This window comes from Thamnophis elegans, chromosome 4, assembly GCF_009769535.1.
Source record: "Thamnophis elegans isolate rThaEle1 chromosome 4, rThaEle1.pri, whole genome shotgun sequence".
NCBI classification, from domain to species: domain Eukaryota; kingdom Metazoa; phylum Chordata; class Lepidosauria; order Squamata; family Colubridae; genus Thamnophis; species Thamnophis elegans.
In genome coordinates, this window is record NC_045544.1 from 7,094,081 (window position 1) to 7,111,189 (window position 17,109).

The window sequence follows — 17,109 nt, forward strand, 5'->3', positions numbered from 1 at the left end:
GGACTTTGAAAAACTGGATTGTTAATGTTCTACTAAGAGAATTTGGAAACCTCTAATTTGGTTCAGTGGCCTGATCCGAGGTGGCGCAGTGGTTAGGGTGCAGTACTGCAGGCCACTTCAGCTGACTGTTATCTGCAGTTCAGCGGTTCTAATCTCACTGGCTCAAGGTTGACTCAGCCTTCCATTCTTCTGAGGTGGGTGAAATGAGGACCCGGATTTTTTGGGGGGGGTGATATGCTGACTCTGTAAACCGCTTAGAGAGGGCTGAAAGTCCTATGAAGCGGTATATAAGTCTAACTGCTATTGCTATTGCTATCCAAAGCATCGTAAGTGTGCTAATCAGGTAGAGATTAATCCAGAAATAGTTCCGCGCCAGTGTCTGGACAAGACTGATAAAAATGGAGTTTCCTTGGCCAAAGTATGGCATAGGAAAAAAAAAGTTAATTGCTATAACTGTTTTTCGACTGCGTAAAGGTGAAACTGTCAAGTAAGCCATCTCTATGAGGAAGCTAATCATGCCAAGCAACTTGAGAGACCGCCTGCTGCCAATTACCTCCCAAAGACCCATTAGATCACACAGATTAGGCCTCCTCCGGGTTCCGTCTACTAGCCAATGTCATCTGGCCATGACCTGGGGGAGGGCCTTCTCTGTGGCGGCTCCGGCCCTTTGGAACGAGCTCCCCGCAGAGATTCGGACCCTCACCTCTCTCCAGGCCTTCCGAAAAGCCATTAAAACCTGGCTGTGTCGGCAGGCCTGGGGTCAATGAGTTCCCTTCCCCTCTCGAATCGTGTGGCTGTTGGTTGTTTTTATATGCCATGTACTTTTGTGTAGTTTTTGTGTTTCCCTTCCCCTCCTTTGGGTTTGTGCGCCGCCCTGAGTCCCGCTGGGAATAGAGCGGCATATAAATAAAATGAAACTCGAAACTCGAAATAATGGTCTCAAAAATGCCAAGAAGCTTGTTCTTTTGGAATTCAATAAAACATAAAGTGATAAAAGATAAATGAGTTAGCAACCTTTACTATGAAGAAGGCCCATCCGAAACAGATTGTTGATGGACTTGGCACTTTCTAACAGTATGAAATAGGTGAACTGGCAGATAAACTCTGGATAAAGAAATACAATGTGACTCTGGCAGAGAAAGGGAAATTGGTTTCGGGTGGAGAGATAGAAGCTGACAATAGGCAAAAATGAGGATATATGGCTAAAAGTAAACTCTTAATGAAGGGAGCCCAGAATCATATGCTAGCAACGGAATATTCGGAATATTTAAGGCTGAAAGTTATATAAATGAAACAAAGGCAGATGTGTTGCAATTAGAGCTGACCTACTGTGTGGGATCAGTGTGGCATGGAAAATAAACTCACAAAATTAGACTACTAGTATACTCATCCGGTTACAAAAGCCCTCCATTATTTTGATCAGGTTATGTACAACAGTGGTCTGGAGAGAGTCATAGAGGAAGGCTAGGCTGATGTCTTTTTCTGCCTTAAAATGATTGTGGCCCTTTAGAAAACCAAGAACTGAATACCCTGTTGGATCTGGGTTGTTGTTATTTCCTGCTGTAAAAAAATTGAAGAATGTCTCAAACAGTGGTGGGATTCAGCCAGTTCGCACCTGTCTGGGAGAACCGGTTCTTAATTTTTTAAGAGGTTCAGAGAAATCTTCTTTTGATTTTTTTCCGCTTTACAGGGCTAATCCTGTAAGGAAGGCAGGAAGGAAACATTCTGGTGTTGTTTCTAGCCTCATCTTTATTGCCCTGCTTACAGAAACTGTCTCTCCAGTTAACCCTGATTACCATTGTAACAACTAAGGCAAAGTGCCCATCAACTTGAGTAATGTTGAGTTAGCCACGCCCACATGGTCACATGACTACTAAGCCCTGCCTACCCACCAGGTCATTAGGGCAGAGAACCGGTTGTTAAATTATTTGAATCCCACCACTTGTCTCAAAGGTGCTTTTCTAAAAGGCAACTGTAATTTCTTGGTTTTTTTTTCTTTGAAAACAATTTGCTTCTCATCCAAGTAGCATCTTCAACTTCTTTGATGAGAAGCTAAACATTTTGAAAAGAAAAAAAAACCCAAGAAAGAAAGCCCAGTTGCCTTTTTGGAAAAGCATCTTTGGGGGAACCATGACCTAGATGATTGAGAATCTCCATAGAGAAAAGTGAGGAAATCCTTGTCTTCATCTCATCTCCACCCTGTTTCTTGCTTTGTTGTTCCTTTACAGCATGGTCTACTATCTGTTCTGACCGCCCTCGTCCTACACCAACACATTCCGAGCCAAAGATAAGTTACGGCATTTAATTAACAGACAGACAGGTCCTTGGCAGAAAACCAGCACAGACAAGCTTGGGCAGCAATAAACACAGATAAGGTTTGGCAGCAATCCAGCCTGCCAAGCTCACAGTAATGTTCTCTGACATTCAATTCTGTGTTGACTTCTGCAAGAGGGCACAAGCAGTCTTTTTACAGTCTGGAGAGGAGCCTAATGACCACCAGCTGAGTGCAATTACCTCCTGTAACTGCACAACTGTTCCTGACGCCTATTAGCTCTTTGATGGCGTGCATCCAGGAACAACTCACTGCTGGTGTTCGGCTCACTCTCCCTTGTCTCCTCCCCACTGGTCCAGGGCTCAGATGCCTCCTGGTGGCCAACCAGCCTCTCTGCACCCTGCTCGGAGTCGGAACCCTGTCCAGGGTCCTCCACATCCTCCAGAGCTGACTCATAGGCCCCCTCGCTGTCGGAGTCTGGTGGCAGCTCCAACCACTCCTGCTGGGCCACAACAACTATCTAATGGTGCTGGTAGCCCTTCAGAGGCTGCTTTTGACCTAGGTGTGCAAATGATGGCCAGCGCATATAGCTTTCCTGATACAGTGGCTGTTATCTCAGTCTTTGGCTGCTAGGTATGTTGCTAGTAAGGCTGAAGTGCGATTTATTGTATATTCTCGGAAAATGTTAATGAAGGCTACAGTTATTATTTTTTTCCCTGCAGTTCAGCGTACAAATGCATTTCTAAATAGTGGTGGGTGAAATAATAGCTTAAAAAATGACTAGATGATTGCAAGAATGCATTGTCTCATTATATCATTAAGAAGCTTATTACTGGCATATAAAACATACTTTTTCTCTCCGTCTCTGTGTCTCTCTTTTCCTTCTTTCTTTTCTTGTACAGAGAAAGCCACAATAAGTACTGCGCCAAATGTGTTTTTTAACTTATTTGACTCTGGTTCTAATTTCTTCCGCCCAACTAATAATTGGAAGGATACACTATAAGTTCTTGGGTAAAATCATAAGGTTTATCAATAGTAAGGTAGGTCAAACAAATGAGCTGCTTTAGATGCCAAATTTCCCAGAATAACTGGAAAAGACAGGGCTGCTTAAAATAATCTCTTCTTTTAACAGTATGAAATAGGTGAGTTCATGAATTCGTTCAGAAAAGAGTTTTCTACTAAAATAACAAAACGGGGCCTGGGAAAAATATCTTCCAAGCCCTTCACTTATTAGTACTAGTCAAAGGTGCAGCTCACAAATTCAATCTGATGTTCATGTTTCTGAATAAAACTGACTTTCTGAATCAAATCAGATTAAACTGGGTTATTTGGTCTAAACCAACTGAAAAATCTACAGCCCGAATGGAATAACTCAACTCAACACTCCTATAAATAAGGAGTATCAGTAAGAATTTGAACTCCAGTCTCACAAAGTCAGTGCTCTAACATCCATCCATCCACCCACCCATCCAGTGGTGGGATTCAGCCGGTTCGCACCTATTCGGGAGAACCTGTTGGTAACTTTCTAAGTAGTTCAGAGAACCGATTGTTGGAAGAAATCTCCTTTTGTTTTTCTCCACTTTACAGGGCTAATCCTGTAAGGAAGGCAGGAAGGAAACATTCTGGTATTGTTTCTAGCCTAATCTTTATTGCTCTGCTTACAGAAACTGCCTCTCCGGTTAACCCTTATTACCTTGTAACAGCTAAGGCGAAGCGCCCATTGACCTGAGTGATCTTGAGTTGGCCACGCCCACCCAGTCACATGACCACCAAGCCCCACCTACCCAGATGGTCATTAGGGCAGAGAACCGGTTGTTAAATTATTTGAATCCCACCACTGCACCCATCCATTCATCCATCCATCCCCACCCACAGACCTATCTACCTACCTACCTACCTACCTACCTACCTACCTACCTACCTACCTACCTATCATCCATCCATCCATCCATCCATCCATCCATCCATCCATCCATCCATCTATCTATCATGTATCTGTCTATCATCTATCTATCTATCATCTATCTATCTATCTATCTATCTATCTATCTATCTATCTATCTATCATCTATCTATCTATCTATCTATCAATCTATCTATCTATCTATCATGTATCTGTCTATCATCTATCTATCTATCTATCTATCTATCTATCATGTATCTGTCTATCATCTATCTATCTATCTATCTATCTATCTATCTATCTATCTATCTATCTATCTATCTATCTATCTACCTACCTACCTACCTACCTACCTACCTACCTACCTACCTACCTACCTATCTATTATGATGTTCCAAATATTACATGTTCAGGAAAGTTCATCTGACAAATAAATGCAGGATTAAAAAGAAAGATCCTTCAAACGAATTAACATTAGGGAAGCTACTTTTCAAAATACACTTAAGATCAAAATGTTTAGCCTCTGTGGGTTTTCTGTTTTCTTTTCTTTTTTTGGAGTACCTATTTTACAGAGATGTATTTTATGACATTTGAACAGACAAGAACATTCCATGATATTTTGCAGAAAGTGTTGGCAGAGAAGCACACTCAAAAGGTCAAGAAAATTAAACTCTTTTTCAGAACAGCTTTGGCACAGAAAGAGAAGCTCCTATTACCGCTATATATTTAATTTTGAGTACCTACTTCCGCAAGCCACGGTGATAACAAAGAAGATTCGTGGCTAGAGTCGCTTGAGCGCAACCATGAGAACGCACTGCTACGAACAACTCCAAGAAATTGCAGCAGCACAAATTGGATTTTTCCTGCAATGTTAATCGCAGCCAGCATTGTCGTCATATTTGGCAACCGACAAAGCAGCAACACTTAAATTTATACTCCTCAACCCACTTTCCACTTTACCCAGATTATATTAAAATGGATAATTTTCAAGTGCAAATATCAAAAGCAATATGAATGCATGTTCTGCATCCGAGCACATTCTGGCAAAGGGACTGATCACTAGATGCCTCTTCTGGAACATGTTGCTACTATGAATCAAGTTAACTGTAAACATACGGGAAGAATTAAAAGCTATAGAGGAAATAAAATGTAGAAATCAAAAACAGAAGAACAATGGGCTAATAAGACAATAATACTGCTTTGCAAAGAAGACCAGCAATTTCGTGGCATGACAAAACCGCGCTCGTCAAAATAGCGGTGATAAAATCGTGTTGCCAAAGCCGTGACGTCATCACCGCGCGTCATCACCGCCGCAACAGAAGGGCGCTTTAAAACAGCGCGGCGGCAGAAAGCGGATTTAAATTAAGGTAAGGGTTAGGATTAGGTTTAGGGGTTTGCTTTAGGGTTAGGTTTGGATTTAGGTTTAGGGTTAGGTTAGGGTTAGGGTTAGGGTTAGGGTTAGGTTTAGGGATAGGTTTAGGGTTAGGTTTAGGGTTAGGTTTAGGGTTAGGTTTAGGGTTAGGTTTAGGGTTAGGTTTAGGATGCTGAGTGCTTCGGAAGGCGTGGATTTGCCCTCCACGATTATGTCATCGCGGTAGGGTCGCGTTTTTCCTTAGCGCTTCGAATGGCGCGGATTAGTCTTTGCGCTTATGTCTCTGCGGATAAGGGCTTTGTGGATTTGTGGTGGAACCCAGCAATTTTAAAACTGTAAAGTCAGATGGAGGAAACTGGAGTATTCAAATTATCTTTAGAAACCTTTCTGGTCTATTGCTATAACCTGTTTTGATTGCAGAAATCAAAACTAGGGGAGTTTTTAAAATAGTGGGCCGTAGCTTGGGAATTTCCTCTTCAGGTTTATATCAGTTGTCTCATGCATATTTGTTAGTCAGAAAATTCTGTAGGCAGGCAAATATGAAACATGAAACCCCAAAAAGATAAATCTACATTTGCTAAAAGTGCTTCTACCTGTTGCTGCTTTATTTTTTAATGATCGTAACTTCCTAATTAGGGCAGATGGTTTTAGCATGGAAGGCAAAAGCAGTTTATTCATTTCACAGATGTTCTCTCATTAAGTGCAATCTGTCTGCTTTCTGTTTTAATCTGCAATGTTTTTTTTTTAAATCACACGAAATATCTCTCAATGCATTCCTAAACATTTATTTTGTACATATTTTCTTCGGCGTTTATTTTAAAAACTATTTTATACTAATATGTTTTTTATCATAGATGTTGATTCTTGTATGTGTGTTTTGAGATGAGAAGGACAATTTAGAAACTAGGAAAGATAAAAAAAAATGTATTTCACTATGTATTGGGTCCATTAATCTGGACCGGGTTGGTTTCCTCTGAAATGAGGTTCAAATGAAATAGTTTAGCATCTCTAGGTTTTAGTAAAGCAGTTGGTAGCTCACTTGAAAGGACTTTGTTCTGTACTTAACAGCCTCTAAAATGATTAAATACACTACACACGATTTTGAAGTTTTGGTTCTGATGTTACTTCTATAGAAATAAATCAGCATTCGCATCATCCAAAGATATTTTATCTTCTGTTCAATCAGATTCATTTAACAGAAGCTTGTTAGAATGGGACTGTAACTGACAATAAATAATTTCACAGGGGACATCCCCTTGTGAGCCGAGGTGGCGCAGTAGTTAAATGCAGCACTGCAGGCTACTTCAGCTGACTGCAGTTCTGCAGTTCGGCTGTTCAAATCTCACCGGCTCAGGGTTGACTCAGCCTTCCATCCTTCCAAGGTGGGTAAAATGAGGACCCGGATTGTTGTTGGGGGCGATATGCTGACTCTGTAAACCGCTTAGAGAGGGCTGAAAGCCCTATGAAGCAGTATATAAGTCTGCTATTGCTATTGTGAGAAATGCAACCTGTACAAATGCATAGTTACACCAGTGTCAACCATTCTTTACCATCAGCCCGACACCTATGGAAGGCTATGCAGATTTTTTTCAAAGAGGCTGTTCACTCTGATGGAGAGTTGAGCCAAGTGTCTCTTCAGAGTGCCTCTATGCAATGAAGTGATGCTCTCCCCCTATATCAGGGGTGTCAAACTTGATTTCATTGAGGGCTGCATCAGTTTGACCTCAGGGGCCAGGGTGGGCCTGGCCGGGGTTGGTGTGACCAGCTCAACATCACTCGTGTCGGGAGCACATGTGCCCTACATGGTTTAGGACCTGGCTACCTGAGAGACCGCCTCCTGCCACTTACCTCCCAATGACCAACAAGATCGCACAGGTTGGGCCTCCTCTGGGTGCCGTCAACCGGACAATGCCGGCTGGCGGCCCCCCGGGGGAGGGCCTTCTCTGTAGCTGCACCAGCCCTGTGGAACAATCTACCTGTAGAGATCCTTACCACTCTCCCGGCCTTCGGTAAAGCCGTGAAGACCTGGCTGTTCCGGCAGGCCTGGGGCTGTTGATTGATATCCAGCCCCACTTAGATGGAATGGATGATGTGGACTTTTAATTGTATTTTTTATTCTTAAATTTTAAATGTTTCTTTTGTCTTGTTGTGAGCCGCCCAGAGTCCCAATGGGAGTGGGTGGCATACAAATTTTATTAAACTCGAAACTCGAAACTAAGGAAGAACTTCCCTCAGACCCTCCCTCCCTCTCATTATAATCTCCTTCCTTCCTTCCTTCCTTCCTTCCTTCCTTCCTTCCTTCCTTCCTTCCTTCCTTCCTTCCTTCCTTCCTTCCTTCCTTCTCTAGGCTCATGGGGCTGTCCTTTGCTGTTTCCAGAATGGCTTCATGGGCCAGATCTAAGCATTTTGGCCCACCGGCCTTGAGTTTGACACCTGTGACTTATCCGGTGGTGCAGCCGAACAGGACAGAATAACAGGGTTGGAAAGGACTTTGGAGGTCTTGTAATCCAACCCTTTGCCCAAGTAGGAAGTTGTGGCACTTTGCTTCTCTTGGCGATAGTAGTTTTGTTCTAGTTTGAAGGCTCTTCTTGATGCAATGCATGCAATAGTTTCATCCAGGCAGCTTTTAGCAAACATAAACAAAAAATGTTTATGAAGAAATGAAACAAAGAATGGACAAAGCACGCTTTCACAGCAAGCAAGTTTTTTTTTTTTAAAAAAAATGCATGCGAGGGTTGGAAAGCAAAGTGACTTTACCAGTAAACACATAAAAACTGTACACTATAGAAATGTGGACAAACCTGTATGGCACGAACTTCAAAGAACACAGAATTAATGCAGATGTAGGAAAGAACTGTCTGCAGTTTGGAAGAACAAAAAAAATTGAGTAGATTGAAATTGTTTAATTGTTAGATTGAGCTATTTTTACAGCCAGGCAGACTGTATTGGTTTGCAGCCTGAATCTGCTTCATTCCATTATAGGAAATCATACCAACAAAATTAAAGACTTATATTGTGTTAGGCTGAGTATAAAGTTATCAGATTCTTGCATGGCTTCCTCTTATTTGCTTTCAAATAAGAGTCAAGGACCTTGGTGCTCATCTACAAATGTTTTCATTATCCAGTAAGGGAGAGGAAGATTGCTCCTATATTAAGTTTTCTGCAGGACTGGCCCCAGATACTAGTAAATACTCCAGTGGTGGGATTCAAATAATTTAACAACCAGTTCTCTGCCCTAATGACTATCTGGGTAGGTGGGGCTTGGTGGTCATGTGACTTGACGGGAGTGGCCAACTCAAGGTCACTCAGGTTGAAGGGCGCTTCACCTTAGCTGTTACAATGTCATAAGGGTTAACCGGAGAGACAATTTCTGTAAGCAGGGCAACAAAGATGAGGCTAGAAATAACACCAGAATGTTTCCTTCCTGGCTTCCTTACAGGATTAGCCCTGTAAAGTGGAAAAAAACAAAAGGAGATTTCTTCCAATAATCGGTTCTCTGAACTGCTTAGAAAGTTACCAACCGGTTCTCCCGAATAGGTGTGAACCGGCTGAATCCCACCACTGAAATATTCTATCATTTTACAGCTGAAAGTGAGTTGGAAAACTGGGCCTTTTTATTTGCAATGCTAAACAACCGATCCTCTAAGGCAGGGGTTGCCAATCTTGACAACTTTAGGATGCGTGGACTTCAACTTCAAGAATTCCCCAGTTAGAAATTCTCTGAGTTGAAGTCCATGTGTCTTAAAAGTTTCCAAGATTGGAAAGGCCTGCTCTAAGATTTTACACTCCATCTTACTTTAGATGATTACTTTTATGTTATGATATAACATAAAAAAGTAAGCAAATTTGATCATTTCTTAATGTCAGAAGAATCCTACGCAGTCCTTCAGCCTGAACATGTGGCGGATAATGGTTAAGAACAGGCAGGATGGTTCTTCCTTCCAATATCAGCAGGTGTTTTAAGGGAAAGCCTTCTCTCCACCGAGTAGGAAATGGACAGGAAATAAAAGGATACCTTCTGATTTCCATATGTGTAAGTTTCTCATTGGAAAACAGAATACTTGCTGGAATTCTTGGCACTGCTTGCTTAATACATCTTATCAGGGATTGCAGTAGGTTGCTCTAGGGCAGGGTGTCAAACTCGATATTATTGAGGGCAGCATCAGGGTTCTTTGACCTGGGGGGGGGGGTGTCGGTGCTCTGCCACAGAAAACAGGCTCCTGAGCTCTGTTTTTGGCTATAACAGCTTCCTCCAACCCTCTTCCAGCGAAAACAGAGCTTGGCAGGACCTCCTGTGGCCCTCCCAAGCTCTATTTTCACTGGCAGAGGCACTGTAGGCTGGCCCTTTGCTGCTTCCAGGGCAGCCCCGTGGGCCAGATATAAGTAGCCCATGGGCCGGATCTGGCCCCCGGGCCTTGAGTTTGGCACCCCTGCTCTAGGGACTGACTCCTTCCGAGCAGCTAGAAGAAGACTAGACATGTTAGGTCTAATGCTCTTTACACTTCTGTCAGCATGATAGTTGGCAGCATTGTTTGGTAGCTTGCCATTAGAAGCTTTGCAGCGAAGAAGAATCCTTTCATCTCAGTAAATTGTGGAGATGTTTTAAGGTGCAATTCACCAGTGGAATGGCTTGCCTTCAGAAGTCATGGATGCTATTACTCAGTTGTTCTTCCTAGGTATAATTACAGACTGTACAGTTATAGAGACTAATTTGATTCTGAACTTAATAACGGCAGTAAGATTGTTGGTGGCGCAGTACTGGAAGAAGGAAGAATTGCCTACTATCCAAGAATGGACGTTAAAAGTAGTAAATTTAGCAGAGATGGCCAAAATCTCAGCATACCATTCAGATGAGAAATATAAGTTGGAATGGAGAAGATGGACTGATTACATTCAAAATAAATATGGGACTAAGAAATTTCAATTAGCTTATGAATGAACAAGGAATGTTACAATTTATCTAAATTTAGTTTAATAAAAGGGGAGTTCAAGTACAAGAGGGAGGGAGGAATGCTATAGTTAGTTAGCTTATGTTAGTATATTATTGTTAAATGTTTATACCCTGTATTTTGCTCCGGGAAGTTGGGGGGAGGGAGGGTTGGAAGGGGGGAGGGTTGGGGTGCGGGGAGGGAAGGGGAAATATTTGTAAAATTTATTAAAACTTTTCATTAAAAAAAAGAAGTCATGGAAGCTCCAACATGGGAGGTTTTAAAGAAGAGATTGGAAAGATGCTTTGTCTGGGATGGCATGGGGTTTCTTGCCTAAGTAGTGGGTTGGACTAGAAGACTTTTTAGCTAAATGGGAGGAGAAGAAGGGTTTATATAAATAGATATGAAATGCTGATACTTAAGCTTTCTGACTAATGAAAAGTAAAGGCGGGAGATGGGAGAAAATTAGGAAGAAGCAGACAACGCTAATGCAGAAGCTCGGGCAGCAGCAGAAGCATTGCAAAGCCATTAAGAGTGAAATTTGGTTACTTATTCATCCCTTCAGAGCACTAACAAATGGATGGGTATCATCCGCTCCCAAATTTTAAAAGTGGAGTCTTAATTTCCCATCCCATCTTCTGCGTGCATCTGAGATGATGCAGATGAGTCACCCATTACAAGAAGCCTGCTTTGCATCAACGTTAGCACTGATTCCTTCATACGACAAGGCATTTAGGGCACAGCAGCAGCTCGCTTGAAAAACAAGCTGTCAACTCCACTCCAATTATTTGGCGTGCGGCTTCAGCACTACGGAATCTTTTGTGACTGTAAATTCAGAAGTAAACATTCTTGCAATCATAGATATTTTTTTTTTCAAATTACCAATGACGGCATTAAATTGTTTTGGGAGAATCTTTAGCTAAAATCAGTGGTGGGTTGCAGGCGGTTCGCCCCGGTACAGGTGTATTGGTGCATACAGGGAGCACCGGGTACCGTTCTACTGCAATGCGCTCTACATGGGGCAGCCCTTGAAGAGTGTTCGGAGACTCCAGCTGGTCCAGAATGCAGCCGCACGAGGGATTGTGGGTGCACCCCGGTACACCCACGTTACACCTAACCTCCGCGAGCTGCACTGGCTACCTACTGGCTACTTCAGGGTGCTAGTTATTACTTATAAAGCCCTACATGGTATTGGACCTGGGTACTTGAGAGACCACCTTCTGCCGATTACCTCCCACAGACCCATTCGATCCCACAGATTAGGCCTCCTCCGTATTCCATGTGCCAGCCAATGTCGGCTGACGACTACTCGGAGGAGGGCCTTCTCTGTGGCTGCCCCGGCCCTTTGGAATGAGCTCCCCATGGAGATTCAGACCCTCTCCACCCTTCAGGCCTTCCGGACGGCCGTGAAGACCTGGCTGTCCCAGCAAGCCTGGGGTTGAGTTCCCCCCCCCCCATACTCGAATTTGCTGTGTCTGTTGTGCTTTTAAATTGTTCATATTGTCTCATTGTCTTTGTCTTACTTTTTGTAATTTCCCCTCCCTTGGCTTTGTTCAGCCGCCCTGAGTCCCTTCGGGGAATAGGGCGGCCTACAAATTGAATAAACAAACACCGGGTACCGTTCCGGTACGATCCTCTGGATGGCCCATCCACCCACCCTCCTTACCTGTATTTGAGTTCTTCAGCGCTTCCGCGAATGGAATGTATGGCGCCTGCGTGATGCTCCACCAAGCAGCTGGAGCATCGTGGAGCGTCGCAGGAGGTAAGGACGCATGTTTGTGCACATGTGGTGCACACAGTCATGTGGTGGACGCCGAGCCTCTTTGCACCGTATCGGTTGCAATGGGATCCGGAACCCACCACTGGCTAAAATGGTAATGAAATTGATGTCCCTACTGCTGGCAGATTCTACAGGTGTTCCTCGACTTACTACCATTCCTTTGTGACCTTTCAAAGTTACGCCATTTCTGAAAAAAGTGACGCTTGTCTAGTCTTCACACTTACGACTGTTGCAGAGTCCCTGCAGTCACATGATCAAAATTTGGGCTTTTGATAACCATCCTGGATTTATGCCGTTTGCAGTGTCTCGGGGTCACATAATCGGCATTTCCAGGCAATTTCTGACAACCAAGAAGCTGGATTTGCTTAATGACCGCATGCTTCACTTAACAACCATGATTTGCTTAACAATCAAGGCAAAAAGTCATAAAATTGGGCATGACTCACATAATAACAACCTGACTTCCCAATGGAAATTTCGGCCACAATTATGATCATAAGTCAAGGACTTCCAGTATTATAAAAAACTTAAAAGACATAGGTACTAGGGTTATGGTGAGAAGAATCAAAGCCCTCTTAGTGATAGCCCCATAATTATGGACTACATTGATCAGAGGAATCATACCCAAGATTGCAAATCATGCCAAAGTTGGAGTTGTCACGCCATATTGATAATTTTCCGCTGTGAAAATATATCAGTGACTTTATCCTTCCTTTTTTTACACTCAGAATAATTTCATCTAATTTTAATTTTAAATTAAAAAAATGTTTTTGCCATATCAGCGATTTGGGATTTTGCATTTTATGATGGAAAGTCTGGCTTGAAATGAAACAAATACTGTTTTTTTTCCTTGATGTTTAATACCGATTATTGTTTTAAAGTTTTGTGTGTTGCTTTGAAAAGATGCCTTAGAAGCCATTTCAATGCTACATAAAATAAATTTAAAATATGGTAATATGTGTTCATATTAACGGAATCCTTTAAAAGGTGACTTAATTAATGCAAACTATCTCTAGGATTTCAGGCATAAGCATTAGCTTATTTAAATAATTTTCTATTAAGTGCCTGGGTGAGAATAATCTGTTGTTTTTCTTATTGCTGTAAAGTGTAGCAAATTGATTTAAAACTCATTCTGTTTTGTAATACTTCAGAAATAGTATTTGCAGTGAATATTTCAAGGGAGTGCCTTTCCATAATGCAATTTTTTTTTTCTGTGAAGCATTCATTTTGTTTTTCAATACAGTGTCTGTCAATACAATATCTGTAAATGGAATGATTTAATAGTAATATTATTTTACATATTGGAAAGTGGAGGTTCTTTTGCTTATCCCAAAGATGTGTATGATTTTAACTATTGCATGGAATCCAATCCCAGCTCATTGATTTCATTGAAAAGTATTTTGGTAAAGCGTACATTGATTTCATTATTCTTTGGTTCTTCCTTCCTTTCCTTCCTTCCTTCCTTCCTTCCTTCCTTCCTTCGTTTCTTCCTCCCTTCCCTTCCTTCCTTCCTTCTTTCTTTCTTTTTGTCCCCTGACCAGAATAACATGTGATTATTTTTTATTTACATTTATCACTGTATCACGCCAGTCAAAAGTGTAAGAAGGTCCACAAAACTCAGAAACACACACCAAATCAGTAAACAACAAGCAACATTAATGACAGGGTTAGGGTAAGGTAAAAGTAAAGGTTCCCCTCACACATATGTGCTAGTCGTTCCTGACTCTAGGGGGCGGTGCTCATCTCTGTTTCAAAGCTGAAGAGCCAGCGCTGTCCGAAGACGTCTCTGTGATGATGTGGCCAGCATGAATAAATGCCGAAGTTGCACAGAATGCTATTACCTTCCCACGAAATGTGATTCCTATTTTCCTATTTGCATTTTTATATGCATTCAAACTGCTAGTTTGGCAGAAGCTGGGACAAGTAACGGGAGCTCACGGGAGCTCATTACGTAGCGCTAGGGATTCAAACTGCTGACCTTTCTGATCGACAAGCTCAGTGTCTTAGCCACTGAGTCACCACATTCCATAATGAGAGGGTTAGGTTCCTACTAATGTCAAATAAAATTGGCATCTGAGCAATCATAAACATTCAACTCAAATGATCAATGTCTAGATATTTGATATCAATATTTAAGGCCTTCCTTTATTATTTTTGGAGAGCCATTCCTGGCTCTTCAATAAGTCCCTACAGTTTTCCTGGCAATTTGGAAATGGTTTGCCATTGCCTGCTTCCTATGGCTAAGAGTTAGTGATCGGCCAAGATGGGACTAAAACTCACCGTCTCCTCGTTTCTAACCTACCTTAATCACTATACCAAGCTGACTCATATTTAAGATACACAACATATATCTTCAGTATAAGTGTGCATATGTATACATGTATACACACGCAAGTGCACATTTACATTAAATACCCTGTTCTTAACACGATTATATTTGATTAAGCACAACAGTTTCATGTCTAATTTTCTACTTTGAGAAAGGAATCCTAACATCTAATCTCTTATTAGTGTTACTGACACTAAATAATTTTTAAAAATAAAGTTTAGGGTATTTATTCATAGGTAATCATATTGTTGAGATTTTAAAGCTTTTTAACAACCTCTTCTATCCCTCCCACTCCTTTTAAATTGCCCTTTTAATATGTTTGCCCTTATAAAGTTTTCAAAGCATTCTGTTTCCCTGGCACTTTCTGCCACCTCTAAGAATTTACATTTTTGAAGCCTTACAATTAGCATTTCTCCACATTTCAACATGTTTTTTTTTCTTAAACTAACTTTGTCAAAATAAAGAATCATCTCTCCTTTGATGGATTCCAGAATTAAGCATTCCAACAAATGATCCATCTTCTCTAGACATTCCTTTGATATTCCACAATGTGCAAGAACTTTAAGATTTGTCCTGCTACTTATATATTTGCCATCTGATGGATACCTAAGAAAGTTACCAAGATCAGATCTGGCCCTTGATATTTATCTATACAGCGAATACTATTTATTGTCTGTGCTGATTTGCTGCCAAGGACCTGTCTGTCTGTTAATTAAATGCCATAACTTATCTTTGTCTCAGAGTGTGCTTTGGTTTGGAATGACGGGGGGGGGGGGGGGGGTCAGAACAGATTTTTATATTATTGGTTACCCAAATGAGCTATAGGCCATTATTTATGTTTATCAGGAACCTCCCATAAATGTTTTTTTAAAAAGTCTAAGCATGTTTATAGCTATTAATTATTTGCGGCAGTGGGAATAGAAAATTATGGAAGAGAGCATGGCCGAAGGACTGGATTCCAAATTCCATTTTGGTGCCACAACACTAATTCGGTTCTTCCTTCAAAGAGCCCAAGACATTTTTATACTACAATTCTTCTTTTTTTTTAATCCCAAAATAATTTTGTGAAGTACGATAAGCTGAGAGTTTGTCTGATGTCACCCATATGGCATGTAGATGAAGCAAAACTTAAGAGTTTACAATCCATTTCCAGGTGTGTTTTTTTTAAAGACATCCGTGCACTATATTATATTTAATAGACCCAGAATTAAGAGATTTATTTATTTATTTATTTATTCATCTATTTATTTATTAGACTTATATACCGCTTCATAGAGCTTTCAGCCCTCTCTAAGCAGTTTACAGATTTTTAGCAAATTGAGTCAGCAAATTGCCCCCACAGTCTGGGTCCTCATTTCACCCACCTAGGAAGGATGGAAGGCTGGGTCAACCTTGAGCCGGTGAGATTAGAACCGCTGAACTGCAGATAACAGTCAGCTGAAGTGGCCTGCAGTACTGCACCCTAACCCCTGCGCCACCTCGGCTCTTATATTTGAAATGTAACAGATTGTTCCATATTAAACTGTGGGCAGGCATTAAGCTTATTATACAACTATTTTCTTGTTTGTTTTTTTTACAGATAAGCATCATTAATGAATCTAGAGACTTTTTAAACATTTTCTTATACAAGTGATTGCCAAAAGGTAATGTAAAAAGATAGACATGGTGTTTAAAAAAAACAAAAATGAAAGAAAAATAAATGTGAGGCAGAGACCGAATCGGAGTGCCAAGCAAAATGCAATGTAATAGCTAGCACAGTGATTAATGAATTAAAGTCAGGATAAACACCATTATTGGGTAGTAGCTGCTGGTAATTAAAGTAGCTTAATTAGAGAATCATAGCGCTCTTCGAAGGTAATTTTTTTTCCTCCTAATATTTATGTTTCCTATTTTAAATCTTTTTTTTTCTCCTATTCCCAGTGATTGGGCAGAAACAATTCTAGATCTCCTGTGGATTCTTGCAGTCAAGTTATCAGAGTTATTGGTGGCTGGGTGGAGGAGGGGAACAGGGGGTTGAAAGCTCTTCCCTGGAGAAATGAATGGAATGCAAGAAGTTAATTTTGCTACCCTGTGATCAGAGGTGGTATTCAGCCGGTTCAGACCAGTTCACCTGAACCGTGGCACGACATAAGCGCAAACGTCAAAATCGCGGCGATAAAATCACGGTGCTAAAGCCGCGATGTCATCACCGCGCGTCATCACCGCCGCAACAACAGCGCGGCAACAGAAGGGCGCTTTAAAACGGCGCCGCGGCAGAAAGCCGACTTCATTTAAGGTAAGCGTTAGGATTAGGTTTAGGGGTTTGTTTTAGGGTTAGGTTTAGGGTTAGGTTTAGGGTTAGGTTTAGGGTTAGGTTTAGGGTTAGGTTTAGGGTTAGGTTTAGGTTTAGGGTTAGGTTAAGGGTTAGGATTAGGTTTAGGGTTAGGTTAAGGGTTAGGTTTAGGGTTAGGTTAAGGGTTAGGTTTAGGGTTAGGTTTAGGGTTAGGTTTAGGGTTAGATTTAGGTTTAGGGTTAGGTTTAGGGTT

The 17,109-nt window shown here is 41.4% G+C and overlaps 1 protein-coding gene across 2 annotated transcripts in view; it reads right to left on the reverse strand.

Moving 5' to 3' along the window:
- KHDRBS2 (KH RNA binding domain containing, signal transduction associated 2) overlaps positions 1–17,109 on the reverse strand; it is a 457,717-nt gene that overhangs the window by 36,478 nt on the left and 404,130 nt on the right. The gene's annotated exons all lie outside the window — the stretch shown is intronic.